This window comes from Sardina pilchardus, chromosome 16, assembly GCF_963854185.1.
Source record: "Sardina pilchardus chromosome 16, fSarPil1.1, whole genome shotgun sequence".
In the NCBI taxonomy this organism is placed as follows: domain Eukaryota; kingdom Metazoa; phylum Chordata; class Actinopteri; order Clupeiformes; family Clupeidae; genus Sardina; species Sardina pilchardus.
The window spans coordinates 19,859,225-19,869,750 of record NC_085009.1 but is presented as its reverse complement, the minus strand read 5'-3'; the positions used below and the strand labels follow the sequence as shown (position 1 = coordinate 19,869,750).

The 10,526-nt window shown below is 41.4% G+C and overlaps 1 long non-coding RNA gene across 1 annotated transcript; it reads right to left on the bottom strand.

The window, feature by feature from the left end:
* Nucleotides 1–6,397: 6,397 nt before the first annotated feature.
* LOC134060589 (uncharacterized) lies at nucleotides 6,398–7,835 on the bottom strand. Its single transcript, XR_009935202.1, has 3 exons — nucleotides 7,707–7,835; nucleotides 6,629–6,720; nucleotides 6,398–6,531 (listed from the first exon to the last, which is right to left on the bottom strand). It is a non-coding gene; the product is annotated as an uncharacterized LOC134060589 (long non-coding RNA).
* Nucleotides 7,836–10,526: the final 2,691 nt, after the last annotated feature.

The following is a 10,526-nucleotide window of genomic DNA, read 5'->3' as shown; positions in this document are numbered from 1 at the left end:
CTAACGTTATGCCAAACAATACAAAACCAATCCAAAAACTCTCGCTCAAGTTTATCATTTACAAACACACACACACGTCTTGACTAAAGTGGTTCCCGACACAATGAAGGACTAAAGATTTAGACTGGAGCACCCCACATCTAGTTCCCCCCGCAAAACAAAAAGCCTATTTCCAAACTCTAACTCTTCACGTGTCTTCGTGATTGAGCTGAATTCAGCCCCCCCTCGTTCAACACGCAAAAACAACAAATAAGCAGGAAAGAAACAAAAAGTTTTGGCGGTCTCACCTAAGGCAGGGTGTTCTCGTTGCTCCAAGGAAATCCAATTTGCTAATATTTCTCTTCTTTGTAGCAGAAACCACAGATTTACCAGAACCAAACAAGACGTGAGCGCAAAAAGTTTGCTCCAACTACAAACACACAAATGATCCCGGTGGGACTCCCATGCGCATCATACTCAACCAACCAATCACTACGGGGGTTTCCCCCAATTAAACATCAGCTGGCCTATTACGTTGCTGAAACTCACCCAAAAATAGCAGCAACCCTTTGTGCGTTCGCAGGCACTAGGCACAACCAATTTTAACGCAAAAACATAAATCTCCGCGGCAAAAATCTCCGGACGAGTCTCCCACAGTCCTAAGACCCAGGGTCTTAACAGTGCCCCCCCCTCAAAACAGAGGCCCTTGTTTCCATTCAAGTCATTACAACCAAACAATTAGCTAAATAGCTCCAAAACTAACGTTATGCCAAACAATACAAAACCAATCCAAAAACTCTCGCTCAAGTTTATCATTTACAAACACACACACACGTCTTGACTAAAGTGGTTCCCGACACAATGAAGGACTAAAGATTTAGACTGGAGCACCCCACATCTAGTTCCCCCCGCAAAATAAAAGGCCTATTTCCAAACTCTAATCTTCACGTGTCTTCGTGATTGAGCTGAATTCAGCCCCCCCTCGTTCAACACGCAAAAACAACAAATAAGCAGGAAAGAAACCAAAAGTTTTGGCGGTCTCACCTAAGGCAGGGTGTTCTCGTTGCTCCAAGGAAATCCAATTTGCTAATATTTCTCTTCTTTGTAGCAGAAACCACTGATTTACCAAACCAAACAAGACGTGAGCGCAAAAAGTTTGCTCCAACTACAAACACACAAATGATCCCGGTGGGACTCCCATGCGCATCATACTCAATAACCAATCACTACGGGGGTTTCCCCAATTAAACATCAGCTGGCCTATTACGTTGCTGAAACTCACCCAAAATAGCAGCAACCCTTTGTGCGTTCGCAGGCACAAGGCACAACTAATTTTAACGCAAAAACATAAATCTCCGCGGCAAAAATCACCGGACGAGTCTCCCACATGTCAAGGACCGCTTGGCTCACAGCAGACCCGACATAAATGGGGAGACCACACCGTAGTGTTCAATGTATAAATGATATTTATTTACATAAGAAAAGTCAGTATATGTTATTTAAGCAAAGTGTAATGCAATATGTTGTCTAGGGGTAACAATAAATATAACTAAACAAAAGCTAAACGCAACGAAGACGAAGGGAGTTCTCCGTAAAGGGCTACGCAGTCGGAGAGGGCTCTCTCCATGTTCTCCCCAACGGACCACACCATCGAATGGCAAGCAAAGCAGAGAGCAGCAGCAAGCAGAGCAGCGAGCAAGCAGACAGAGAGAGCAGCCATCGAAACCCAGGCCTTATAGTCCAGCCCATTAAGTCCTAGGCGCCACCCTTCCACTCAGCACCCTGCAGGACATAGAAATAGGGAACACGTAGAATGAAGGGGCGGAGCCCCAGCAAGTGTCAGTCTCCAACAGTCCTAAGACCCAGGGTCTTAACACTTCTCAAAACCATATGCGTTCAACAGAGTGATATATTTGCACCACAAAAACGTTGTCCAGCTGTCAGTAGCGCGCAGTGATAGGAATCGCGAAAAATAAGTAAGTGATAACGAGGTTTGAATTTTTCCTGGACAACGTTTTTGTGGTGCAAATATATCACTCTTTTGAACGCATATGGGTTTGAGAAGAAAAACTCTTTACTTTCGTGACCCCAGAACTTGCCGGACTACTTTCTTCAGCATCAAAAACCGGCTGGATCTCGGCTCACAGGACGCTGTTGCGGGGTAAGTCAGTGCTGATGCACAACGTTGCTGACGGGGAACCCATATAACTTCGTGTCTTAAAACCCGAACTATCCCTTTAAGTCGCCAGATTGAGGACTTGTGACTTGCTTGATTAACAGTGAGAAAAGACTTGACTTGACTTGGACTTGCTACTCATGACTTGAGACTTGACTTAGACTTGCATGAAATGACTCCACAAGTCATTGTTGTCTTGGTTAATTGGTGAATAATAACAATAAAAAATATTTTCGATTGGATGTTTCCTGTTGCATGTGGGCGAACCTGGCAACCAGTAATCTCTCTACTAGGTGATGCGCCCGCCATCTACAGTAGAGCGGTCAGGGTTTGGAAGATGGAAAGCTCTGCTGCTACTGCAGCCAGTGTTCCCAAAATCATAACATTTGGATTTAAAGGGATATCCCGCCATTTTTGGAAATACGCTCATTTTCCACCTGCCCTCGAGCAAAACAATCGATTTTTACCTTGCTCCCGTTCATCCAGCCATTCTGTGAGTCTGGCGATACAACTTTTAGCTTCAGCCTAGCATAGATCATTGAATCGGATTAGACCATTAGCTTCTCGCCTGCTAGCTTCATGTTTAAAAGTGACTAAGATTTCTGGTAATTTTCCCATTTAAAACGTGTCTCCTCTCAAGTTAGAAGGTGCAATAAGACCAACTGAAAATGAAACCTGGCGTTTTTCTAGGCTGATTTGACATGGAACTACACTCTCATCTGGCGTAATAATCAAGGCAACTTGCAAACTACTGGCACTACTACTGCTTGTTGTCTATGGGGACTATTTTCAGATGCTGCGTACGATATCACTGAGCCTATGGTACATTTGCAAGTTGCCTTGATTATTACGCCAGATGAGAGTGTAGTTCCATGTCAAAACCTGGTCAAAAGCTAAACATGGCTTTTACTGTACAGACACCAAATACAATTCTTTTGAACCATGTGCCATACTAGCAAAATGGATTTGGGAAGTGTGGCCCATATTTCAAACACACTTTCACACACATGAACATTTTCCAAAAGCCATTGACTTTTTCTTACCAAAGCATTTGGATCCAAAGCTGACAAGTCAAACATAATGTGAAAAAATGGTAAGATAATTTCTCTTTATTTGTGGGTATAATGCACAATACAATACAGAAAGATGATCCAACATTAAATGGCACCTTGAATGATGTTGTGCATGTAAAGACAGATTTAATACAGCAACGCTTAAGAATTAAATTTGACACCAAAGTTAAACCAAATAATGCATACATGCAGAAGAAACAGCATTATCATATAGACCAATTCCCTGTCTAATGACATTATGACATGAGAGAGTGAATTGACTAGATGTACTGCACAGCTTGCTTTTGTGTATATGTGTACGTCTCTGTGAGTTTTTGGTTGTGAGCATGTATGTGGGGGTAATGGTGTGTGTGTGTGTGTGCAGGCGCGTAGGAATGTAGTTAGCATTGGGGGGGACAAGAATATGCTCTCTCTTAATATATTAATAAAAAAAGGGGGGTGAATTATATGTCACACAAGAAATAAAAAACTATTGTTGAAGTTTTAATGGTCCTCTGTAAGATGCCGCTTTGAAAATGTGTGTTTCAGTCTTTTTCTTTGATCACCTATTTTTGGAACTGAACATCTGCACATATTCAGAACACATTTCTTCCCTGAAATCGCATACAGCTATGTCTGTAGGATAAACTGACTCCCCCAATGCTTCCCCGCAGCACGTTTGTAAAGGTTGCAAAAATCACCTTTTTACATGGTTGCATAAACGTTGCTTAAATGAAAATGTGTTTCTTCTTCTTGACTTTTCATATGCCGTCTAAGTAAATCTTATGTCAGCTGACAGATGGACGCGCGTTTCGGGCACGAATGAATGGGTTTGCCCTAAGTTTAAATGGAGGCGCGGGGAGCTGTGGCTATTGTTACCTGTATGCAGACAACTCAACAAAGTTACGTGGTTAGGAGATTACTGTATGCTGCATTGCCGTGACCCCTTCCTTGTGGATTTTTCTCATTGGAATACAGCTAACGTCAGTGTTGGAATGACTACTCAACAAACTGTGAGATAAATATTGTTTTTCGTGTCTGGGAGATCTCGTTGTCGTTTTGGACTGTCGGATTCTGTATGCTTATTGTTTGGACTTATGGACACTGAACTTTGGGGGGCGGGGGTGTTTGTGCTTTACAAAGCTTTGTGTTAATTAGTATAGCCTTCACCTCAGCGCGCAAGTTGCGCGCTAGGTGGCCACGAACTCATTGCTTAATTTGTGACACAATACAGTGTGTAGGCCTATTCATAATTCATTTGTGTTTATTCATTTGTTAGATTATTGTATGTTTGACGTAGTTTGTAATCATTCTGCCCGTTTATCTTAAGTCAACCGAGGCCTCCAATGCGGTTGCTCATATCCGCCTGTAACAGATGTGCGTCGTGACAGTGTGTAGGCCTCTTGATTATAATAAGAGGCAAATTGTTAAAAGCATATAATATAGGATGAAGAAAGTGTGGACTTGCTATATTAAATCCAGGTAACCAGATAGGCTATTTGCACGTCCGATTTTGCAAGTGACTACATTCAAAAATCGACAGCCGTCTGTAAGACCAAAGACCAAAACTTATTAAGGCTATCGTAGACTAGGCTACTGTATTCGCCCACAGTAGGCTATCCTCTTACCTTTTTCGAAAAGAATGAAAGAAGGCAGTATATTACAGTTTTTTCCAATCGTTTACACACAATTTTGAAAACGGGGCTCTTTTTGTCTAAACACATCACACAATTAACCAAACACAACACCTAATCAGCAGAACATAACAGATTGTTAGCAAAATTAAATATGAACAATAAACACATTGATAAAACCTTATACTGTTCTCATATCACTAACACATTCTTTGAATGATTCCGCACTGTCGCTATCTTATACACACCAACACAATAAATTCAAAACACATCTGTAAAAACCCTCTTCCAATATATGGATCTTATTCAGACATATTGTTTGAGAGCATTAGGATCATTTAGATGACAAAAATATGTTGATGAACCCTCATCAAGCAATGCACAAAACTGATGCTGCAGACAATATTTCTTTCTTTCACTGTACCATATGTTCAGTTACAGTTACAGTGACAAGTCAATCAACAGAAAATGGCAAAATTATAGTTCTTACTTCTTACTACTGTAAGGTGTAGAAAAATAAAAAATTGTACACAAATAAAAAGTACTGTACACTTACAGTCACTGAAGAAAAACTAAAGCAACAATGCAAACAAGTAACAACAATACGCAATACTCTAATCATCTCTCCGTCTAGCTGGATCAAGCCATAAGAGTTCATCCACATCACAGGCTATGGGTGCCTCTCATTTGGGCTTTTATACATCCTCCCTCGCTCCTTGGGCCTCGATCCTCACTGATCGACATAAAGAATAATGGGGCGAAAACAATGGGATAGTCTATCCAGTGTTTGTTATAGATCAGTGGGAACGTCCCTCGAGGATCAAACATAACACACCTGAGTGCTGTGTTTTCAATTTTGCACAAGTGTGCTTACTCACCTGGTGGATGTGATTATTCAATTTGTTCATTAGTGTGGTCATTGGCAAGCCAGGGCTTTGTAATGAGAAGAAAGTACCTAACAATCTTTATCTGTGTCTAAGGTGTGAAAATGTGTTTTACGTTTTGACATTCACTGTGTGTAATGTTTCGCAAAAAGTGTGAAGCTGAATTTGTGCTTACTGTTGTACTACTCTGCGCAGGTGTTTTGCTTCTTAAGTGTTAAGTATTGTTAACTGTCTGATAACCTTAATTTTAGTGTGTATACGATTGGAAAAAACTGTAAAGATATGGACTGCGAGATAGCCTTCAGCAGCTTTAGGCACTCAAGGTGAGGAAGTGCTCCATGCTGCATTATTGAGACGGGCTTTGTTTCGGGAAACATTCTTAAAACACAATGTGAAAGACCTCCGATGCGCACTGATAGCTATAGTTATAGGGCCGTAACTCAGGAGGATATAATTGAGCAAAATTGCGGGTGTCCCAACCCTCCGGTTCCTACGCGCCTGTGTGTGTGTGTGTGTGTGTGTCTGCTTGCCTGCATTTGTGTGTGTGTTGTATGTGTCTGTGTCTGTGTGTGTGTGTGTGTGTGTGTGTGTGTGTTAGATTGAAAAGGTTCCCTACCCAGGCAATCTACAATTGGTAGCACTCATGTTAGTGATTAATCTCACTCATCTCCTCAAAGTTCTACTCTCCTGTCTTGTTTCTTCTTTGCATCCTTGGCTTTCTCTTCATGAAAGACCTTCCCATCTGGCTGTTGTCTCCAGGTGACACGAAAGGCCGGTTGGCCCGCCACCTGAAGTTTCTGCCGAATCTGAGGAGGAAGGCAAGAGAGTGACAGTGAGTGGCTACATGTGAATGAATAGGTGGTGCATGTGAGCTGCTATCGCCTAAAGAGGGGAGGGATTTACCTGCTCTGCCATGGAAGCCTGGACAGCAGGGTCTTCCATGTTGAGAGGGGAGTCAGTCTTGATGGCCACCTTCATCACAAGCCTGTCTGGGACTGTAGAGAAATGTTCATTAAAGGTAGGGCATGGAATTGGCTTGTTTGGCCATTTTTGCTAAATCACTTGAAATCCTATTCCTAACCCACTTACAGCCACTGAGTTGGAAGCACTGAAATGGAAATTAAACACGTCAATCCTCCGTGGAACGAAAAAGTCCAGCCTTATATTCTTGAACCGCTAGCATCATTTCACAGCTCGTTCGTCAATCTAATGGTCTTACTCCTCCCCCCCCCCCCCCACGTGCATGACCCTTTTGTGCACATACTCAAAGCTGGTGAGCAAGTGCTAAAACGAAACCAACTAGGCCTACTGCACGTCCCCTATGTCTGCCGTGGTTGTACAGTATGTGTCACTTAATTTCTATACAAACTAAAACAGCGGATTCCAACAGAAACTCAAGCACCCACATAATAAATAAATATGTACCAAAAATTACATTTTACATTGTAAAACTAGCTAGCTAAATAACCTGCTTGGGGAAGCGATTGTGAGCGATTGTATGGAGACTAGAGCTCATATAGTGCTGTACAGACAGATAAAATTTTATTTTATACAGCTCAATTTTCAAAATCTGCCGGCCGTTTTGCGAATTCCATATCCAACCTATAAGTCTCTCTCTTAATCTCACCTCACTCTTCTCTCTCTCATTATACAGTACACAAAACACACACACCCACACCCCATAGTATGCTAGAGTCATCACACCCATTGCTAGCCCTATGACAATTCAAACCGGTACAAATTATGACCGCCGCTCAGTTCTGCACATTCTCTCCACAAAAATAAAGGACACTTGTCAATTTGTCTTTATCTCATTTGTGCAATTTATATTCATATATCTCCTATGCTAGTCATAATAATAGACACAATTGTCTGTTTCTTCTTCTTTCTATCTCTCTTCTCACCATGTACACCAAACACATATACATACACTAGCAAAGTCAGGTAAACAATACTGATACAATGCTGTTTGTATACTCACCACTTTGACAAATGAAAGCATATTTCTTGCTGCATAAAACGTCATTCCAAACTTTGCTCTTATACACTGCACAAACAGCACCATCAAGGTCAGGGTTGCCTGACGTCCAGGCTGTGAAACGGGAGTCGGTCTGGTCAGACCACCTCCAGTGGCCTCTGGCAAGGCCGATCCACACGTATACTTCGGAACCAGAAAGATCTACCAACCGTTGGTTCTCCTCCTGGCTCCTGGCGATGGCCAGGTCTGTGTGATGGTTACGGCAGTACTCTTGTGCCTCATACCAGGACTTTGGCTGGGAGATGAAGATGTATTCATTGGGTGGACTCTCATTTGCTGCAATTGGAAAAATAAAGTAAGTGTAAAAAAAATTGAAACAAGAGGACTACTGCCATAGTCAAATAAGAATTCTATACTCTTAAAATTAATGTGTTTGACACTAAATGAATTTTGTTGTCTCTATCGGGACACAAGTTGTGTTGTTTTCCACACATTCATTTCAAGAGTTTAGAGTTTGTAATGAAAGATGGATCTGAAAATATAGCTGAAATAAACATGCTGTAAGAAACTAGATATACCACATAGCGGTACACAATATGACCACCGCTCAGTTCTGCACATTCTCTCCACAAAAATAAATGATAAATGACGCTTGTCAACTGTCCTGTATCTCCTACTCTTGCAGATTCTCTATATATATATATATATATACATACTATAGTACTAGATAAGAATGATACTGTTACACTCATACACACACGCACACACACAGGTACGAACACACACATACACGTACACACAATCATATATATATATATTTCATGCCCTGATGAAGGCCCTAGCCGCTACGCGCGGGCATTTTTAGGTCCTTGTTGGACATGTCTAGTTTGAATTAAATAAAGACATTTTAAACTTGTGGAGTGCCTTGGTCATGGGGAATTATTTTTTTCTCTTTTTTCTTATACTTAACTGAGGTTAATTTGTTAAATTTACACAATGTATGCGCCTGGCAGGATAATGATAACTTTGCGTAGTGTTGAGCAGACTAGAAAAGTGATTATACCAGTCTCTTGATGTCATGGTAGTCGGGGAGCCAAAGTCTCAAAGATTGGTTGAACCTGACATGGTCTGTTATACTTTTTATTTGTGTTTTTTTTTCTGTTAAATTTGACCCTAAGAACCAATAATTGAAGGGTCTGCTCTGCCGGAAATATCACAAAAAAAATTGTTCAGTCAGAGATTAGGGCCTAGGCTGGGTGAACACTGCCTAACCTGCCGGCGAATTTGGATTTCATCTGGCAGCACGTCTATCTCCTCTGTTCCCTGCCAGAACCTTTCGCTCCAATCACAAACTAGCTTATCCAAAAGATGCACAGGATCCTTGGTCTGATTGGTTGAAGGTTTATCCAAGCATACGGAGTCATGATTTGAACAATGCCAATAGAGCTTGACAGTCCCACCCCTCCTCCGAAAGAGCACGCCTCTCTTGCAGTAGAAATAAAGCGCAGACACCCCATACTAATGTTCGATCTTAAAAGATTGAGCTTAGTATGGTGATAGCCAGACTAATTAGGGAATCATATTTTGCATAAAAATACAGGGCGCATACACTAAAATGGCCACATTTATTTTTTTCCGCAAAATATTTCCGGCAGAGCAGACACTCTAATTATTGGATCTTAGGGTCAAAGTTAACAGAAAAAAACACACATAAAAAGTATAACAGACCATGTCAGGTTCAATCCATTTTATTGAGCTTTTGAGACTTTGGCTCCCCGACTATGGTGGCTTCAAGTGAAATGTTTCCAGAGACAAAGAAGGGTAGAGACAAGATGGGGTATTCACTCACCATCATAGCACAGAAAAGGATACATGTTGGGGCAACGTCCGCCAGCCCAGGACCCATCATATAATAACCCACAATTCTCAACTCCTTGCGTGTTATTAGGCCCTTCACTGAACCAATCGCTATAATCTGTTTCCTCCAATCTGCTTCCATCCGGAGACCTTACAAAGTCATTTATGTCATCTAGATATAACCCTATCCAGACTCTGTCAGTATAACCTAAGCCTTCAATATAGTTTATAAATCTGATATTGTCCTCCTGGTTTTTGATGGTGGCCAGGTCATTGTACTTTTCTCTGCAATACATCTGTGCTTCATTCCAGTTGAGTTCATCAGACACAAAGTGGTACTGACGAGTCAGGCAGTGACAAGAGGGGAAAAGGCCTGTTGACATAGAAATTGATGAGGAACCCGACATGGAGCGTTCTGTAAAAATTTGCTGAAGTTCACAGAATATAAACCTTCAGAAGGTGTTCTGAGGACATCCTTCAAATGTATTGTTTTGTGTAACCTTCTTCCCTGACGGTTTCATTAAAGGGGCATTAAGCTTTGTATCTTTAGAAAACCAGTCATATTTTTGAATGGTCGTGCATCATTCCCTCAGTTTGCCTTGAGATATACGGATACGGAGAAATACGGATTTCAATGAAACCCATGAATAGGACTTCCTGCTTTCAATGATATTGAAAGCAGAAAGTCCAACATTGAAATCCATATTTCTCCCATCTCAAGGCAAACTGAGGGAATGATGCACAGCCATTCAAAAACATGACTGGTTTTCTAAAGATACAAAGCTTAATGCTAATCAGTGAAGTGTCCCTTTAAGGATACCCCCCCCCCCCCCCCCCTTTAACCCATTAACGAATGTCCCCAGAACATTCCATTAAAGTCTTAAAATAGCATTACATTTTGGTGGTGGTGTGGAGAGGGTCCCCACTGACAAATCAAATTATTGTAAAAAGAGTGTAACTAGAGGT